We start from the raw sequence: 20048 nt of genomic DNA, 5'->3' as shown, positions 1-20048 counted from the left end.
TGGGACTCAGGGCAAGTAAGGCTAGCAACCTGCTTCCCCGACACTTTAAATTTGATGCTGGCAACAATCAGAGCAAAATGCCTCGGACCTTTGGAAGTGATCGAGTCCCACATCTAACTGACAAAACAGGGACTCCTATAATACGACTTGGCAAACAAATGGTAATGAGATGGGGAGCTACACTCCTGGAAATTGAAATAAGAACACCGTGAATTGATTGTCCCAGGAAGGGGAAACTTTATTGACACTTTCCTGGGGTCAGACACATCACATGATCAAACTGACAGAACCACAGGCACATAGACACAGGCAACAGAGCATGCACAATGTCGGCACTAGTACAGTGTATATCCACCTTTCGCAGCAATGCAGGCTGCTGTTCTCCCATGGAGACGATCGTAGAGATGCTGGATGTAGTCCTGTGGAACGGCTTGCCATGCCATTTCCACCTTTCGCCTCAGTTGGACCAGCGTTCGTGCTGGACGTGCAGACCGCATGAGACGACGCTTCATCCAGTCCCAAACATGCTCAATGGGGGACAGATCCGGAGATCTTGCTGGCCAGGGTAGTTGATTTACACCTTCTAGAGCACGTTGGGTGGCACGGGATACATGCGGACGTGCATTGTCCTGTTGGATAGCAAGTTCCCGTGCCGGTCTAGGAATGGTAGAACGATGGGTTCGATGACGGTTTGGATGTACTGTGCACTATTCAGTGTCCCCTCGACGATCACCAGACGTGTACGGCCAGTGTAGGAGATCGCTCCCCACACCATGATGGCGGGTGTTGGCCCTGTATGCCTCGGTCGTATGCAGTCCTGATTGTGGCGCTCACCTGCACGGCGCCAAACACGCATACGACCATCATTGGCACCAAGGCAGAAGCGACTCTCATCGCTGAAGACGAGACGTCTCCATTCGTCCCTCCATTCACGCCTGTCGCGACACTACTGGAGGCGGGATGCACGATGTTGGGGCGAGTGTGGAAGACGGCATAACGGTTTGCGGGACCGTAGTTCAGCTTCATGGGGACGGTTGCGAATGGTCCTCGCCGATACCCCAGGAGCAACAGTGTCCCTAATTTGCTGGGAAGTGGCGGTGCGGTCCCATACGGCACTGCGTAGGATCCTACGGTCTTGGCGTGCATCCGTGCGTCGCTGCAGTCCGGTCCCAGGTCGACGGGCACGATCACCTTCCGCCGACCACTGGCGACAACATCGATGAACTGTGGAGACGTCACGCCCCACGTGTTGAGCAATTCGGCGGTACGTCCACCCAGCCTCCCGCATGCCCACTATACGCCCTCGCTCAAAGTCCGTCAACGGCACATACGGTTCACGTCCACGCTGTCGCGGCATGCGACCAGTGTTAAAGACTGCGCTGGAGCTCCGTATGCCACGGCAAACTGGCTGACACTGACGGCGGCGGTGCACAAATGCTGCGCAGCTAGCGCCATTCGACGGCCAACACCGCGGTTCCTGGTGTGTCCGCTGTGCCGTGCGTGTGATCATTGCTTGTACAGCCCTCTCGCAGTGTCCGGAGCAAGTATGGTGAGTCTGACACACCGGTGTCAATGTGTTCTTTTTTCCATTTCCAGGAGTGTATTAATATCAATGGGGGCTACTCTGGGAAGAAGGTAGAGCTGGCAGAGGCTGCAATTAAGATGAGGCTGAACGTTTTAGCTGTTAGTGACATTCGGGTAAGGGGTGAGAAAGAAGAGGAAGTGGGAGAATACAAGGTCTACCTGTCAGGAGTCAAAGCAGGAATAGCACAGTGGGGTGTAGGGCTTTACATCAGGAAAGAAATGGAACCCACCGTAGTTGCAGTAAGGTATGTAAACGAACGACTGATGTGGATAGATTTGACAGTGTCTAGCAAGAAAATTAGGATTGTGTCAGTATATTCGCATTTTGAAGGGACAGATCAAGATAAGATGTATAGTTTTTTGACGCACTCAGTGACGTAGTTGTTAGAGTAAAGGACAAGGACAGTGTTCTGCTCATGGGTGATTTTAATGCCAGGATTGGAAATCGAACAGAAGGGTATGAAAAGGTAATGGGTAAATTTGGAGAGGATATGGAGGCCAATAGGAACGGGCAATCTCTCTTGGATTTCTGTGCCAGTATGGGCTTAGAAATCACAAACTCCTTTTTTAAACATAAGAACATTTACCGGTATACTTGGGAAGGCAGGGGAACCAGATCTGTCATTGATTATATAATAACAGATCAGGAATTCAGGAAGGCTGTGAGGGACACACGTGTAATCAGGGGATTCTTTGATGTCACTGATCATTATTTAATCTGCAGTGAAATTGGGATTGTGAGGCCGAAAGTGCAGGAGGTCAGGTCCATATGTAGGGGATAAGAGTGGAGAAACTTCAGGATAATGAAATCAGGCACAAGTACATAACAGCGATCTCAGAAAGGTACCAGTTAGTTGAATGTAGTCAATTAGAGTCATTGGAAAAGGGAATGGGCAAGGTACAGGGACACAGTACTAGAAGTGGCTAAAGAATGTCTTGGAACAGTAGTGTGTAAAAGTAGGATGAAGCAAACAGCTTGGTGGAATGACGCAGTCAAGGCAGCCTCTAAAAGGAAAAAGAAGGCGTATCAAAAATGGCTACATACTAGAACTCAGGTAGACAGAGAAAGTTATGTTGAAGAAAGAAACAAAGCCAAACAGAAAATTGCAACATCCAAGAAGAAATCTTGGGAAGACTTTGGAAACAGGTTAGAGACTATGGGTCAAGCTGCTGGAAAACCATTCTAGAGTTTAATTAGCAGTCTTCGAAAGGGAGGTAAGAAGGAAATGACAAGTATTTTGGACAGGCCAGGAAAACTGCTGGTGAATCCTGTGGATGCCTTGGGCAGATGGAGGGAATATTTTGAAGAGTTGCTCAATGTAGGTAAAAATACGATCAGCAATGTTTCAGTTTTCGAGGTAGAATGGGATAGGAATGATAATCGAAATAGTGAGGAAGTGCAATAAAGCAGCTGGGGTGGATGAAATTAAGTCGGAACTCATCAAATACAGTGGAACGTCAGGTCTTAAATGGCTACACAGGATAATTGAAATGGCCTGGGAGTCGGAACAGGTTCCCTCAGACTGGACAAAAGCAGTAATCACACAATCTTTAAACATGGAAACAGAAAAGAATGTAACAACTACAGAGGTATCTCTTTAATCAGCGTTGTGGGTAAAATCCTCTCAGGTATTGTTGAAAGGAAAGTGCGAGTATTAGTTGAGGACCAATTGGATGAAAATCAGTGTGGGTTTAGGTCTCTTAGAGGTTGTTAGGACCAGATCTTTAGATTATGGCAAATAATGGAGAAGTGTTATGAGTGGAACATGGAACTGTATCTATGCTTTATACACTCCTGGAAATTGAAATAAGAACACCGTGAATACATTGTCCCAGGAAGGGGAAACTTTATTGATACATTCCTGGGGTCAGATACATCACATGATCACACTGACAGAACCACAGGCACATAGACACAGGCAACAGACCATGCACAATGTCGGCACTAGTACAGTGTATATCCACCTTTCGCAGCAATGCAGGCTGCTATTCTCCCATAGAGACGATCGTAGAGATGCTGGATGTAGTCCTGTGGAACGGCTTGCCATGCCATTTCCACCTGGCGCCTCAGTTGGACCAGCGTTCGTGCGTGAGACGACGCTTCATCCAGTCCCAAACATGCTCAATGGGGGACAGATCCGGAGATCTTGCTGGCCAGGGTAGTTGACTTACACCTTCTAGAGCACGTTGGGTGGCACAGGATGCATGCGGACGTGCATTGTCCCGTTGGAACAGCAAGTTCCCTTGCCGGTCTAGGAATGGTAGAACGATGGGTTCGATGACGGTTTGGATGTACCGTGCACTATTCAGTGTCGCCTCGACGATCACCAGAGGTGTACGACCAGTGTAGGAGATCGCTCCCCACACCATGATCCCGGGTGTTGGCCCTATGTGCCTCGGTCGTATGTAGTCCTGATTGTGGCGCTCACCTGCACGGCGCCAAACACGCATACGACCATCATTGGTACCAATGCAGAAGCGACTCTCATCGCTGAAGACGAGACGTCTCCATTCGTCCCTCCATTCACGCCTGTCGCGACACCACTGGAGGCGGGCTGCACGATATTGGGACGTGAGTGGAAGACGGTCTAACGGTGTGCGGGACCGTAGCCCAGCTTCATGGAGACGGTTGCGAATGGTCCTCGCCGATACCCCAGTAGCAACAGTGTCCCTAATTTGCTGGGAAGTGGCGGTGCGGTGGCTGCGGTCCGGTCCCAGGTCGACGGGCACGTGCACCTTCCGCCGACCACTGGCGACAACATCGATGTACTGTGGAGACCTCACGCCCCACGTGTTGAGCAATTCGGCGGTACGTCCACCCGGCCTCCCGCATGCCCACTATACGCCCTCGCTCAAAGTCCGTCAACTGCACATACGGTTCACGTCCACGCTGTCGCGGCATGCTACCAGTGTTAAAGACTGCGATGGAGCTCCGTATGCCACGGCAAACTGGCTGACACTGTCGGCGGCGGTGCACAAATGGTGCGTAGCTAGCCCCATTCGACGGCCAACACCGCGGTTCCTGGTGTGTCCGCTGTGCCGTACGTGTGATCATTGCTTGTACAGCCCTCTCGCAGTGTCCGGAGCAAGTATGGTGGGTCTGACACACCGGTGTCAATGTGTTCTTTTTTCCATTTCCAGGAGTGTAGATCTAGAAAAGGCATATGACCGTGTTCCTAGGAGGAAGTTATTGTCTGTTCTACGAGATTATGGAATAGGAGGCAAACTTTTGCAAGCAATTAAAGGTCTTTACATGGACAGTCAGGCAGCAGTTAGAGTTGACAGTAAATTGAGTTCATGGTTCAGAATAGTTTCAGGGGTAAGACAAGGCTGCAACCTGTCTCCACTGTTGTTCATATTATTTATGGATCATATGTTGAAAACAATAGACTGGCTGGGTGAGATGAAGATATGTGAACACAAAATAAGCAGTCTTGCATATGCGGATGACTTAGTTGTGGTGGCAGATTCGATTGAAAGTTTGCAAAGTAATATTTCAGAGCTGAATCAGAAATGTAAGGACTATGGTATGAAGATCAACATCTCCAAAACGAAAGTAATGTCAGTGGGAAAGAAATATAAACTGATTGAGTGCCAAATAGGAGGAACAAAGTTAGAACAGGTGGACAGTTTCAAGTACTTAGGATGCATATTCTCACAGGATGGCAACATAGTGAAAGAACTGGAAGCGAGGTGTAGCAAAGCTAATGCAGTGAGCGCTCAGCTACGATCTACTCTCTTCTGCAAGAAGGAACTCAGTACCAAGACTAAGTTATCTGTGCACCGTTCTATCTTTCGACCAACTTTGTTGTATGGGAGCGAAAGCTGGGTGGATTCAGGTTACCTTATCAACAAGGTCGAGGTTACGGATATGAAAGCAGCTACGATGATTGCAGGTATTGGTAGATGGGAACAATGGCAGGAGGGTTCCACAACGAGGAAGTCAAAGAAAAACTGGGAATGAACTCTATAGATCTAGCAGTCAGGATGAACAGGCTTAGATGGTGGGGTCATGTTACACGCATGGGAGAAGCAAGGTTACCCAAGAGACTCATGGGTTCAGCAGTAGAGGGTAGGAGGAGTCGGGCCAGACCAAGGAGAAGGTACCTGGATTCGGTTAAGAACGAATTTGAAGTAATAGGTTTAACACTAGAAGAGGCACCAATGTTAGCACTGAATAGGGGATCATGGAGGAATTTTATAAGGGGGCCATGCTCCAGACTGAACGCTGAATGGCATAATCAGTCTTAAATGATGATGATGATGGCAAAGTAAAAAACAGGAGGAAAGTTGCACGACTATCATTTCATAATCAGACCACCTCTCCGTTAGAGAATCAACTTTCTGCCCAAAATTACAAGCCTAAATTCCATTACGCTTGGCAAAAGGCAGGTTACGACACTGACACACCAAAATCACCGTCTGAAAATGTAATTAGCGTTGCGCTTGACATTGGACTGCTTGAATGCAGAAGTGATGTTGAGTGAAAATAAAAAATTTCAGTCAGATATGTATACTGTTCTTTTCCAGTTTGCTTTGACCACCTGATTGAAATTTCGCACCTGCACTTTGAAGACTGAATAGGTGTGCGACATCATCAGGTACAAGGGTAAAAAGTCTCACGTACAAATGTTGATTTGATATCCATGTTGTGTAGCTTCAAATAATTGAACAAGTAAAACGAGTTGAGAATTAGTGTTTCTTGTTAAGGAGATAATTATATTTATTTCGTTTTTTTAATTGTTTCCATAGTCTGCCGTTGTTGTATTCTTGACTGAGATATTCCTTTCGAGCTACATACGGCGCCGAGAGCAATCAGCCTGCCCGGCTGTGATGTCATCGCAAGTAGCGGCAGAGAGACCCCGCGCCGTGCGCAGCTCCCATGGAATACCGAAGACCGGAACGCAGTGCTGATAAGAATGTCAACGGGAAACTCAATTGTTTCCCGTGGGAGTACAAGACTATTCAGTCCTGCTTGTTTCTATTTCTTTATGTTTGTTAAGGAATAACAATATGTTATTCTGTGTATGAGGAATGGTGCTCTTCCTTAAGTAGAATAGCGTGATGCGAGGCAAAACAAAAAAGGATGTTGTTGAGAGTTAGTCGACGTTGGCTCCACCGAAGACGCAAGATAGTCGAAGACCCTTTCACAGGTCAGTGGAAAAAGCTTGTTATTCATACAGCGTATTTCTTATAAGTGGAGGGCAGTAAATCATGACATATGTGTGCTTTTAGACTTGTCATATCGATATTCCGTTTGTAAGCGTCAGCAGAGTTCCTCTTTCTGTATTCATTCAAATGTTTCTCGCGTTAGGACGCGATGAGCGATTTATATTCTAAGCATATTTTCATACGGTCGTCAGCGTTACAGTTCACGCACTCCACTTGTTAGTGGATGGTGTGGATGTTACTTTTTGGACACTGCATACCTAACGAGCTGTCTGATGCAAACTGGTAAAAGAAAGCGTTAGGCTTTGGATGAACTTAATACTACTTAAACCACATCATTGGGAGAATCCTATTACCTGCACGAGGCTTTGGAGACCAGAAGTACTTTATTACTGGATGCGTCTCGTAGAAAACCCGAACAATACTCGCAACCTGTTCAGGAATTATAAACATTACTTCTTCATAGTATTGTATGGCCTAGGTTGCAAATTGGTCCTATTGACAAGATCGCGTTCGACAAGGAGAGCACACAGTCACATTGCGTAGATCGAATATTAGCAAGTACCGTATGTTCTTTTTGGGAATGAAGCGTGTCCTTTTAAAGCATTCCTAGTGACACGTTTCCTGCATCACAACTTGGACTGTCAAAAACTTTATTTAACACACAACTTATGGCGGTGTGCCTGTCGGTGGATAGGGGGGATGGGGAATGGTAGATGGAGACCAAGGCTTGACTGTAGTTAGCAGGTTCAAAGAGATGAAAGTTGCGGATGTTATGTAGAGATGATCAACTTTGCACAGGTTACACTAGTGAGGAGAATTGCATCAGATCAGTCTTCATACTGAAGTCCACAACAACACTTCATGGTGGTTTTATCTCACCCTTGGCCGAAATCTGACACTTGAGATACTCAGAGGCAGCCAATTGAGTTTCCGGTGAATGATGAAAACTGCGTCGCGAGAATTTAACTGGACAGTACAACCGTATATCACTCGCCTCCCCCCCCCCCCCTCTCCCCTGTAGAAAACAAAGTTATTAAATAAATTCATTTTATGTATTATAGTTTCGTATGCACTACTAAAGTTCCTGGTATCGAAGCATCGGACCCTGTCTCTTGCCACGCAGGTATGAATGACACTAATTCTTTCACACATTTATGATCTGTTTGTTCTGCAAAGAGAACTGCCTGATGGCTGTGTAATGGCTTGTAGATTAATTTGCTACTGCCTGCAAACTCTTCTCTGTGTACGTGAATGTAAAGAAGGCTGTGAATGTGGCACAACGAGGCACGAACCTATCTGCCAAAAGAATTTATTGTGCTTGTTGAATGTAGTCAACAAGTACTGCCACCTCGGCTGGCTATTGTGGGACGATCTCACGCTGAATGACGCGATAGACACGAGAGAACAAAAAGCAGCCAGCACTTTCGCGGAACTCCACACAAGAGTATGGGACAAGAAACACTTTACGACGACCAAAAATATACTCATTTATCAATCATGTGTGCTGAATTCCCACTTGTTTGGGGCAGATACTTTGACATAATATGCTAAACAGGAACTTAACTCTTTAAACTGCGCTGCTTACGAAATATTTTGGACATAATATGGAGGGACCATATGGCAAATAAGACGCTCTCAAGGAACATCGCCTGCGGTGGCTAGGACACTTAAATCATATGCGCCAGTCCCTTCTTCCCCACCTACTCAGAGAGGTAGCTCTTACCAAGAAACCACCAGGAATACCTGCACTGCACTTTCACTGAGCTGACAAAAGTCATGAGATAACTCCTTTTGTCCAGCGTAGTGCAGCACGGCTAGGAATGGACTCGACAATTCGTCGGAAGTCCCCTGCAGAAATATTGAGCCATGTTGTGTCTATATCCGCCCATAATTGCGAAAGTGTTGCGGTGCGGGATTTTGTGTACGAACTGACTCTCGATTATCTTCCATAAATGTTCGATGGGGTTTATTTCGGGCGATCTGGGTTCCCAAATCTTTCGCTCTAATTGTCCAAACGTTCTTCAAACCAGTTACGAACAATTGTGGCCCGGTGACATGGCATATTGTCACCCATAAAAATGCTTCGTTGTTTGGGAACATGAAGTCAATGAATGGCTACAAATGGTTTCCAAGTAGCCGAACATAACCATTTCTAGTCATTGATCGGTTCAGTTTGACTAGAGGACCCAGTTCATTTCACTCAAACGCAGCGTAAACCACTGTAGAGCCACCACCAGCTTGCACAATGTCTTGTTGGAAACTTGCGGCCATGGCTTCGTGGGGTCTGCGCCACACTCTAACCCTAGTATCAGCTCTTACCAGCTGACACGGGGAATTATCTGACCAGGCCACGGTTTTCCAGTTGTCTAGCGTACATCCGATATAGTCAGGAGCCCAGGAGAGCCACTGCAGGCGTTGTCGCAGAGACAGTCGCGTCGGTCTTATGCTGCCATAGCCCATTATCAGCATATTTTGCCGCACTGTTCTAACGGACACATTCGCCGTACGTCCCACATTGATTTCAGCGGTTATTTCAAATAGTGTTGCTTGTCTGTTAGCACTGACAACTCTACGCAAAAGCTGCTCCTCTCGATCGTTAAGAGACGTCTGTCGGTCGCTGCTTTGTCCGTGGTGAGAGGTAATGTCTAATATTTGGTACTCTCAGCACTCTCTTAGCACCTTGGATCTCGGAATACTGAATTCCTTAACATTTTTCGAAATGCTTCTAGCTCTAAGTACCGTTCCGCTTTCAAAGTCTGTCGATTCCCATCGTTCGGCAATAATTACGTCGGGAAGCTTTTCACGTGTATCACGTGAGTACAAATCACAGCTCCGCCAATGCACTGCCTTTTTTACACCGTGTGTACGCGATGCTACCGCCATCTGCTTTTGTGTATATCGCTGTCCCTTGATTTTTGTCAGCTCATTGTAATTTAATTTGAAATCCAACTGCCAGCCTTGTCCCACTGCATCTCTCCTATCTACATGTTGTTTGCTATGTGATCTCTCCTATCCACATGTTATTTGCTATGTGATTACTTAGAGCAACATCGAAAAATAAGACGATTGTATTTTGACACAGTGGAACTCGTCGGTTATCATTTGGTTTGAAAGTGAATATCAAGCATTGCTGTGTACGCTTCACATGAGTATCTGTAGATCGATATGACGGAGACAGATTTATACAACTGCATCCGGCGAGATATATATTTTTGTCGCCTTATCAGCTCTTCGCGGAATCGTGAAAATTGTGAGGCAGAGATGGTGATACTAAGCTGCGAGCGAGACAGCGGAAGCCTCGCTGCGATGTGTGCGCCACGTAGCGGTGTCTTTAGCCGAGTGGCTCCAGCTGTTACCATCCTAGTTCCGTATTCCTATGTATTGTTATCATCTTAAATTTTGCTCTTCCCATCGCGTATAATTTTTTTTAACGAGTTCGGGTCCAACTACTTGGCGAAACATTTACGGCGATAATTTTGCTAACAGGGTTAAATAATCAATAAATCACTAAACATTTTAAGAAAAATCTCGACGAAATGTTTGGAAACAGTGGAGTTGATAATGTTGTTTCTCCGGTAGTATGTATATATGGAAGCCAAGTCACATGGTGGCTCGTTGGTCTAGGGGTATGATTCTCGCTTAGGGTGCGAGAGGTCCCGGGTTCAAATCCCGGACGAGCCCTACTATTTTTAATTTATTAAAAGAATTCCCTTAAACTATCTATTGTAAAATGTTTATTAATTCCACTGTGTTTCTAATATTTGCCAAAATATATTGAAGCATACAAGTGAGATATTGCGTATAGTGGGAAGTCAAAATGTAGCATATCAGAGAGATAAGACTACAGAGGCTTTACTGCTCTGATTTTTCAGAACAATTAAACCTAAGCCTAGTTTGTTGGGAAACTCATATCTTTCGAACGCTGATATGAGAAGCAAGCTGTATGTAAGACCTACATTAAAGATATTTTTCCCGTTGTCTGTAGTTTCGTTTCCTTCTCTGGAAGAGCTAGGTCATTTCATTTTAACATGTTTAGTGTCTTCTACCAGTTGATGTCGCCAGGCGCTAGCCGTACATGCTTCTTTGTTCTAGAATACGTCTCTGTTCAAACCGTAAAAGAGTGCAGTGAACGGCAGTGAAATACGTCAACAGTCCCACCTACGATAAGGAGTTGTGAATAATTTAGTATCATTATTTTTACTTAACGAATTCTTAGACAGTGATGGACTCGACAGAATGTGAAATATCTACAGTGGTATTGGGGTGACTTACTGTATCATGATTAGGCTCACTGAGAATGACAACCAACTGGCTTATACCGTCCAATGCTCGTCACGGTATGAGCGTGGGAATTAACCGTATGGCTTAAATCTGCGCTACAGCAACGTAATAGTGGGATGAGATGTCCGCAGTAACAGCACTCAGTTACTTACGTATCATAACTGTATTCTCCGTTCACCTTTTTTCATCTTGGTTCTTTCGTATTAGCACTTGCCATGAAGATTTGACAGGCAATGGCATCAAGCTTTGCCACTGAACGTGCTGCACTCGAACCTGTATAAGCGTAAGTCCAAGAGATGAGACAATTTTCTCACTTTTAGATGTTCACGGGTACAGAAGTCGATCCTTTCACATGGAGGTTTTTCTCAACATAGGCCTACCAGATTATCTCTCTTGGGAGGTTTGAGAACAGAGCAGGTACAGAATACGGAATACTCATGGCATTTAGAAAGTTGTAATTATGTAAAAATGTACATGGTCCGCGACGGTATCTGGATGCCCAGAATCTCGGAAGAACTGTGTTTCTTGAGCGATCGATTTAGTTACATTGCACGGAAAAAACTAGTGTAATATTACTGCCTTGTAGCATGAATGGATGAACCACGATCGATTAAAAAATTTAATCGTTATTTACGAAAACCATCAAATCAAGACACCGGTGCTAACGGACACCCATAAAAGGCTCTCATTGATATTGCTGTTGGTTCATCGTCAACTACACGGATGACGTACGAACAGTATCAACCTCCATTAAGTTCACGGCCAGAAAAACGAAAGACAGCATTCTGAAACTCAAAAACGAAATGACTCTAGGAACATGCCAAATGAGGATGAAATACACTCCTGGAAATTGAAATAAGAACACCGTGAATTGCTTGTCCCAGGAAGGGGAAACTTTATTGACACATTCCTGGGGTCAGACACATCACATGATCACACTGACAGAACGACAGGCACATAGACACAGGCAACAGAGCATGCACAATGTCGGCACTAGTACAGTGTATATCCACCTTTTGCAGCAATGCAGGCTGCTATTCTCACATGGAGATGATCGTAGAGATGCTGGATGTAGTCCTGTGGAACGGCTTGCCATGCCATTTCCACCTGGCGCCTCAGTTGGACCAGCGTTCGTGCTGGACGTGCAGACCGCGTGAGACGACGCTTCATCCAGTCCCAAACATGCTCAATGGGGGACAGATCCGGAGATCTTGCTGGCCAGGGTAGTTGATTTACACCTTCTAGAGCACGTTGGGTGGCACGGGATACATGCGGACGTGCATTGTCCTGTTGGATAGCAAGTTCCCGTGCCGGTCTAGGAATGGTAGAACGATGGGTTCGATGACGGTTTGGATGTACCGTGCACTATTCAGTGTCCCCTCGACGATCACCAGACGTGTACGGCCAGTGTAGGAGATCGCTCCCCACACCATGATGCCGGGAGTTAGCCTTGTGTGCCTCGGTCGTATGCCGTCCTGATTGTGGCGCTCACCTGCACGGCGCCAAACACGCATACGACCATCATTGGCACCAAGGCAGAAGCGACTCTCATCGCTGAAGACGACACGTCTCCATTCGTCCCTCCATTCACGCCTGTCGCGACACCACTGGAGGTGGGCTGCACGATGTTGGGGCGTGAGCGGAAGACGGCCTAACGGTGTGCGGGACCGTACCCCAGCTTCATGTAGACGGTTGCAAATGGTCCTCGCCGATACCCCAGGAGCAACAGTGTCCCTAATTTGCTGGGAAGTGGCGGTGCGGTCCCCTACGGCACTGCGTAGGATCCTACGGTCTTGGCGTGCATCCGTGCGTCGCTGCGGTCCGGTCCCAGGTAGACGGGCACGTGCACCTTCCGCCGACCACTGGCGACAACATCGATGTACTGTGGAGACCTCACGCCCCACGTGTTGAGCAATTCGGCGGTACGTCCACCCGGCCTCCCGCATGCCCACTATACGCCCTCGCTCAAAGTCCGTCAACTGCACATACGGTTCACGTCCACGCTGTCGCGGCATGCTACCAGTGTTAAAGACTGCGATGGAGCTCCGTATGCCACGGCAAACTGGCTGACACTGACGGCGGCGGTGCACAAATGCTGCGCAGCTAGCGCCATTCGACGGCCAACACCGCGGTTTCTGGTGTGTCCGCTGTGCCGTGCGTGTGATCATTGCTTGTACAGCCCTCTCGCAGTGTCCGGAGCAAGTATGGTGGGTCTGACACACCGGTGTCAATGTGTTGTTTTTTCCAATTCCGGGAGTGCAATTGCCGGCCGGTGTGGCCGTGCGGTTTTAGGCGCTTCAGTGTGGAACCGCGTCACCGCTAAGGTCGCAGGTTCGAATCCTGCCTCGGACATGGATGTGCGTGATGTCCTTAGGTTATTTAGGTTTAAGTAGTTCTAAGTTCTAGGGGACTGATGACCTCATATGTTAAGTCCCATAGTGCTCAGAGCCACTTGAACCATTTTTTGATGAAATAATTTTGGGAAGATAAGAAGAATAATGAAACTGAAAGGAACTAATTGTAGTACGTGTTTTTTAAAGGGCTGCAATTTTTATTTAAAAGAATTATGTGCATTAGTACAGTTTCTTAAGGAAACGTTTCAGCTTCCTTATTTTTTTCGATTTGGTAGTCTGAAAATGTTTTTCAAGTTCAAATATTTGTGTGAAGTTGACAGCATCTGTCGAAATTAAAAAAAAAAAAAAAAAGAGAGAGGGAGAGAGAGAGAGAGAGATGCGTGGACTGTGCGAGCACGCGAGATTTGTTACTTGCTGTCTGAAGTATTAGCCTCATCCATAGAAACAATATCAGTACGACTTAGAAGGGCCCTTTGCCATTATACTCATGCATGTGTCAATGTCACATTCTTCTGTGATCACTCCACAGAAGGCAGCGAAACAGGAGCACCGTTCACTTTTTGGATTGCGTTCATATTTCGTCGAATGGTTTTGAACGGACTCTTGAGGTTGCACCCTATACACCAGAGCAAAAATTGCAGTCGCATTGCACTCCGAAGGGGTGCGATCACTTTCAGTGGAGTTTCTGGCACATGGTGTCCATCGAGAAGGGATAAATAGTCTGACGGGTGTCAGCGATGTAAAGGTTGTCGAGAACATTGCCCTGTTGCACATCCCACTGCGGAACGTCGTTTTCGACCGCGAAATGTGTGGGAATCAACGCCTCAAGGAAGGGGTGAATTCGATGACGCCCTTTATGTTACCCCTAAACTCTTTTCGCCTCGACGAACAACTACTTTCAGTATGTTGAATCATTGACAAAATAAAAAGAGTGCAAATTTTTAAGAGCTACACCGTCCACATATAACTGGTAACAACTTCATGCACCGCGAAAAGCAAGTCAAAGCAAACGTGAAAAATTACAAAAAGGACGACGGCAGTAGCATTAAGACGTCTACAAACATCGCTCCCAGCGGCCCAGATCTTCTCCCGTAATTTATGGCGAGAGAGTATGCACGTTCCGGCAACCTAATCAGAACTTCCCGCGAGCTCAGCGACATGCATCTTCGCGTATGCGCACGGCGCCTCCGTCCTTGACGGCCGCAGAGAAAGTGGAACCTGTGCATGACCGACCGCGCGCCAGGACGTGTTGATGCCAGCGGCGGCAATGTCCCTATATATAGCGCAGACCTCATCAGGTCCCACTCATTAACGCCGACTGCCCGGCCGTGGGCCACGTGCTGACCTAAGCGTCCCGTGTTTTTTATGGCCCAAAATTACGAAACATAGCTTACTTTCGCAGTTTCGATGACAGACCCTGTTTCTCGGGAACGTGAAGTAACTGTGTCATTTGCGAGCGCTCTCATGAATATAACTACAAACAGCGGCCGGAAATTGCTACACAGTTCCAAATGACAGTATATTTCTTCTCGTGAATGATGTGAACTACCAATTTTCATGATCGTTGTCCTAAAGTATACCAACGGCTTTTCGTAGAAGTCACGTCATTTTACACTGTGAACACTGTGTTGCAAGTACTTGAACCAGTTCTGTGCCCTCGTGTCGAAAGTATGAAGACGTCATACATTGGGATCACTTTCAGAGCCTCCAGTTCGGTAAAGTCGTTAAAAACCAGGTATCACAACTGTTCTAAAACCGTTGTTCCACACGCTTCTAGGCGTGCAGTCCGGAACCGTGCGACTGCTACGGTCACAGGTTCGAATCCTGCCTCGGGCATGGATGTGTGTGTCGTCCTTAGGTTAATTAGGTTTAAGTAGTTCTAAGTTCTAGGGGACTGATGACCACAGCAGTTGAGTCCCATAGTGCTCAGAGCCATTTGAATCATTTTTGAACCGTTGTTCCAAAACATTTCTCGCTTTGTCGGCCCTAGTCGTGTAATGGTGTTAGGTAACAGACAATAGGAGTATATTAGAAACTTGGTTGGTGAGAACTCGGGAAGTGAGGAACTTTTGTGAGACTAACCGCGAAACCCCGTCATTTCACTTCCTGCAGCCTCTTTAAGTAAGACCACCTAACCCTCCTCCTCTATAACAAGGAATGAACTCAGGGAAATGCAAGCCACGTTACCCGGAATTTTAATGCCGAACGTTATGACAACCTGCCTGAAAGCTTGTTGGTTCTCCTCTGGAACGCAATATTGCGTCACGGATTCGGTGGTTTATGGACGCGAAGATGGTGTCCAATAGGTCGTGCGAGTTTGGTTACCATAACATCAACGCAAGTTCACTAAGAAGCTCCTCAGGCCACTGCAGCACGATTTTGGCCTTGTGTTACGGACAGTTATGCTACTGGAAGATACCATCGCCGTCGTGGCAGACGACAAGCGTGAAACGATGCATGTGGTGTGCAATAACGTTCCCGTTGTCCACAGCTGTTATGATGCCTTAGATTACTATCACAGGTCCCACGGAAGTCCACCTAAATGTTACCCGTAGCATAACGATGTATCCACCGGCCTTCGTCCGCGGCGCTAAAAATGTTTCGTGTAGCCGTTCGCTTGAACGTATCCGGACACGATCATCGAGCTGGTGTAAAACGAAATTTGATTCGTCATGCCATGTGAGACTTATCCACTGATCCACGGTCCATTCTCGGGATGTACAGTGCTTATTTCAGGTGCTTCAGCGTCACTGCATAAAATTACGAATTTCGATAAATCATGGGTTTGTTAATTTGCACATAACGTGGGAAATGAGATGAGCTGTGCTGTGTGCTTTTTCTGAAAAATCAATGCGACTGCAGTTTTTGCTCTGGTGTACAGGGTGCAACCACAAGGGTCCGTTCAAAACCATTCGACGAAATATGAACGGGATCCAAAGCAGTGAACGGTGCCTATCCCTCCTGTTTCGCTGCCTTCTGTAGAGAAGGATGTGACATTGACACATGCATGAGAAAAGTAGCAAAGGACCCTTCTAAGACATCCCACTTCGGCAGCACCTTCGGTGTCACCCACCTGCCTTTATTGAGCACATTAAAAATATACGTACACAGAAGAGCGAAAGAAACTGGTACACCTGCCTAATGCCGCCACGAGCACGCTGAACTGCCGCACCTCGACGTGGCATGGACTCAACTAATGTCTGAAGTATTGTTCGAGGGAACTGACACCATGAGTCCTGCAGGGCTGTCCATAAACCTGTAAGAGTGCGAGGTGTTGAAGATCTCTTCTGAAAACCACGTTGCAAGGCGTCCCAGATATTCTCAGTAATGTTCATGTCTGGGGAGTTTGGTGGCCAGCGGAAGTGTAAAACAAAGAGTGTTCCTGGGGCCACTCTGTAGGAACTCTGGACGTGTGGTGTATCGCATTGTCCTGCTGCAATTTCCCAAGTCCGTTGGAATGCCCAGTGGACATGAATGGATGCAGGTGATCAGACAGGATGCTCAATTACGTGTGACATGTCAGAGTCGTATCTAGACGTATCAAGGGTCCCATATCACTCCAACTGCACCTACTCCACGTCATTACAGAGCCTACACCAGCCTGGACAGTCCCCTACTGACATACAGGGTCCATGGATTCATGAGGTTGTCTCCATACACGTACACGTTCATATGTTCGATACAATTTGAAACGAGACTCGTCCGATCACACAACATGTTTCAAGCCATAAACAGTCCAAAGTCGCTATCGACGGAGGCTAAAGTTTGTGTCGTGCAGTCGTCAAGGGTACAGTAGTGGACCTACGGCTCCGAAAGCCCAACATTTTACTAAAGGGTTGCACTTCTGTCGCGTTGAACGATTATCTTCAGTCGTCGTTGGTCCCGTTCTTGCAGGATTTCTTTCTGGCCGCAGCGATGTCGGAGATTTGATTTTTTACCGGATTCCGGATATTCACGGGACACTCGTGAAATGGTCTTTCGGGAAAATCCCCACTTCATCGCTACCTCGGAGATGCTGTGTCACATCGCTCATGCACCTACTATAAAACCACGTTCAAAGTCACTTAAATCTTGATACCCCGCCATTGTAGCAGCAGTAATCTACGTAACAACTGCGCCGGACACTTGTTGTCTTATATACGCGTTGCCCAAGGCGACGCTGTATTCTGCCTGTTTACATATCACTGTATCTGAATGCGGATGCCTATACCAGTTTCTTTGGCGCTTCAATGATACAGACAGAATCTTTTACTAAGTCCTAGGCGCGTGCAGACAGGCAATCCCTTGGACACCCTATGATTTCTGATGGCCTACTGGCAGGGCAAGGGCAGCAGCGTAGTGGCGCAAGAGCAGCTGCGTAGCCTGCGAGCAGACACCTGGGACTGTCGCCACGGGCTCTGTCTCTACAGGTACATTTTCAAAGTGCTCAACAAAGACGGATTGGTGTCACCGGAGGTGGCCGTAGTGGGACGCTTTAGAAGGACCCTCTGCCGTTTCATTCAAGCGCGAAACTGGAGGACTGAAAAAGCATTATCACTCTTTGTTGCTGTGAATCCAATTTAAATTTCGTCGAATGGTTTTAAACAGTCCCTATTGGTTCCATAGTGTACACCAGGGCAGAAACTACAGTCGCACTGCAGCCCAAAGGCAGTATCAATGGGGATACTGGCCCACAGTGTCCTTAGAGAAGGGTTGAGTCGCCTGAGGGATGTGATGTTTAAAGCTTTCCCGGATTACTGATTGTTCCATAAAAACACGGAGTGAAGACACACTTGGTCACTCAGTGTACAGAAAGCCTACTCATACAGACCTGTATCTACAAGCTACTAGTTGCCACGATCTAGCAGAAACAATGGGCGTTCTCGAAACCATGATCCACGTGCCCATACCATCTCTGACGCCGACAGTCTTCCAACGGAACTGGAACACCTGAAAAAAGTATTTCTGAAGAATGGCTTTTCAACTAGGCAAGTGAACAGAGTGATGCAGACCTACAAACGACGGAACAAGGAAGAGGAAGAGGCTTTCAAATGGTTCAAATGGCTCTGAGCGTTATGGGACTTAACATCTTAGGTCATCAGTCCCCTAGAACTTAGAACTACTTAAACCTAACTAACCTAAGAACATCACACACATCCATGCCCGAGGCAGGATTCGAACCTGCGACCGTAGCAGTCCCGCGGTTCCGGACTGCAGCGCCTAGAACCGCACGGCCACCGCGGCCGGCGAAGAGGCCTTCAGGTCTACTGCTTATCTACTATTTATTGGGAATATTTCTTCACAGATAGGCAGAATGTTGAGAAAGTATCAAGTGAGATCATATTTCGCCCTGCTTCCAAAATTTCATCACTGGTGGGATCCGTTAAAGACGAGCTGGGCCTGCGTAAATTAGTTTACAAGATTCCGTGTGAATGCGGCAAGTCATATCTGGGCAAACAACACGAACTGTGCAGGAACGCATTGTGGAACGCCAACGGCATACTCGCCTTCTCCAACCCACCAAGTCCGCCATCGCCGAACATTGTATTTCCACAGACCATTCCATGAATTACGACGACACACAAATTTTGCCCCATACATCAAACTTTTGGAGCTCGATTATCAGTGAATCTGTGGAAATAGCCGGCCGCGGTGGTCTCGCGGTTCTAGGCGCGCAGTCCGGAACCGTGCGATCGCTACGGTCGCAGGCTCGAATCCTGCCTCGGGCATGTATGTGTGTGATGTCCTTAGGTTAGTTAGGTTTAAGTAGTTCTACGTTTTCGGGGACTAATGACCACAGCAGTTGAGTCCCATAGTGCTCAGAGCCAATCTGTGGAAATAAGATTGTCTTACAACGAGACTCTCATCAATCGAGATAGCGGTTATCAGCTGAACTCTGCTTGGAATCCTGTTATAGAGAAACTTCGTAGTCGACGCAGTTATCTGCATAAAGATGGAAATCGACCTGACACCGATACGCCAGGCTTTCACAGTGGAGGGCGCGAGGCGCAGCGCACGGAGCTGTTATGAACGCGCAAGCTGAGCAGCGCATGCGCAGTGTCACCTCAGAAGGCTTTAAATAGCGGAGCTCAGCGCGTATTCGCCAGTACTACTACAGTCGTGCTCACCTGAAGATGGCCAGAAGACTTTGCGCCGAAATATCGTGGCAGGACGTTACTGATATCCGTCAGTTCTCCCGTGTTTTTATGGAACGCCTGAGGGATGTCAGCAAAGTCAAAAATTGTCAAGTACGTCGTCATATTGCTCTGGGCATTGCGAATTGTCTGTCATTTTGGACAGCAAAATGTGTGGGAATCGACGCCCCATGGAAAGGGGTGGTTTCACTAACGCCCTCTATGCCACGCCCTAAGGCCTTTCCCTGTCGATTCTGAGCGGCGTGTGTTTACCATGTTGATAAGGCCACCCGTAAGAAAACAGCTTGATTTCAATGTCGGGCGTCGCGGTTGTGACATCCATCGCAGAGGCGTAGAAAGAAGCGGGTGTAAACGTGGGTAAGGGGGGGGGGGGGGGAGACCTTGCCGTCGTGTGACACGTTCACAGTGGCGTTGGGCAGAATTGTGCTGAAATTTGATGCCAATGTCACATCATTAACCCACCTTACGCCTCACATGAACTTTTGAATTTTGGCCTTATTTTTTCTCATGTGCCATCATTGTA

The 20048-nt window shown here is 47.2% G+C and overlaps 1 protein-coding gene and 1 non-coding gene across 2 annotated transcripts in view; both read left to right on the top strand.

Moving 5' to 3' along the window:
* Positions 1 to 20048, top strand: part of LOC126271993 (mitoguardin) — a 1260603-nt gene that overhangs the window by 263781 nt on the left and 976774 nt on the right. The window lies entirely within an intron of this gene.
* Positions 10366 to 10437, top strand: Trnap-agg (transfer RNA proline (anticodon AGG)). Its single transcript has one exon. It is a non-coding gene; the product is annotated as a tRNA-Pro (tRNA).

Source organism: Schistocerca gregaria, chromosome 5 (genome assembly GCF_023897955.1).
Source record: "Schistocerca gregaria isolate iqSchGreg1 chromosome 5, iqSchGreg1.2, whole genome shotgun sequence".
NCBI classification, from domain to species: domain Eukaryota; kingdom Metazoa; phylum Arthropoda; class Insecta; order Orthoptera; family Acrididae; genus Schistocerca; species Schistocerca gregaria.
Note: the sequence above shows the minus strand (reverse complement) of the source record. Positions and strands in the feature narration are given on the sequence as shown.